An 869-nucleotide genomic window follows, 5' to 3' on the forward strand; every position below is an offset into this window, starting at 1 on the left:
AATGGCTCTAGCTGAGCTTAAGGAATTGAAAGAGCAGTTGAAAGACCTTCTAGATAAGGGCTTCATCAGACCTAGTATTTCTCCATGGCGTGCACTAGTGTTGTTCGTGAAGAAGAAAGATGGTTCTCTCAGAATGTGCATTGACTATAGGCAGTTGAACAAGGTCACAATAAAAAATAAGTATCATATCCCCAGGATTGATGACTTGTTCGACCAACTTCAAGGTGCTAGTCATTTCTCAAAGATAAACCTCAGATCAGGTTGTCATCAGCTTAGAGTCGGATATAGTGACATTCCGAAGACAGCCTTCAGAACTCGGTATGGTCATTACGAATTTATAGTTTAGTCATGTCATTTGGACTAACCAATGCTCCTGAACCTTTCATGGATTTGATGAACAGTATTCAAGCAGTACTTGGACTTGTTCGTCATCGTATTTATTGATGACATCCTCATTTACTCTAGGAATGAGGAAGAACATGCAAGTCATTTGAGAGTTGTTCTGCAAACTCTCAAAGATCGCCAGTTATTTGCAAAATTTAACAAGTGCGAGTTTTGGTTACAATCAGTTGCTTTCCTTGGGCATATTGTGACTAGTGAAGGAATTCGAGTAGATTCCCAGAAGATAGAAGCAGTGAAACAATGGCCCAGACCTACCTCTGCTACAGATATCAGAAGTTTCCTGGGTTTAGTGGGCTATTACAGAGGGTTTGTGGAAGGATTTCCACCCATAGCCTCTCCATTGACTAAGTTGACTCTGAAAAAAGTTAAGTTCCAGTGGTCAGATGATAGTGAGAAAAGCTTTGCAGAATTGAAAACTAGGTTGACTACAACTCCTGTCTTGACTCTACCAGAGGGTTCAGATGGTT

This window comes from Solanum tuberosum, unplaced genomic scaffold (assembly GCF_000226075.1).
Source record: "Solanum tuberosum cultivar DM 1-3 516 R44 unplaced genomic scaffold, SolTub_3.0 scf00308, whole genome shotgun sequence".
Taxonomy (NCBI): domain Eukaryota; kingdom Viridiplantae; phylum Streptophyta; class Magnoliopsida; order Solanales; family Solanaceae; genus Solanum; species Solanum tuberosum.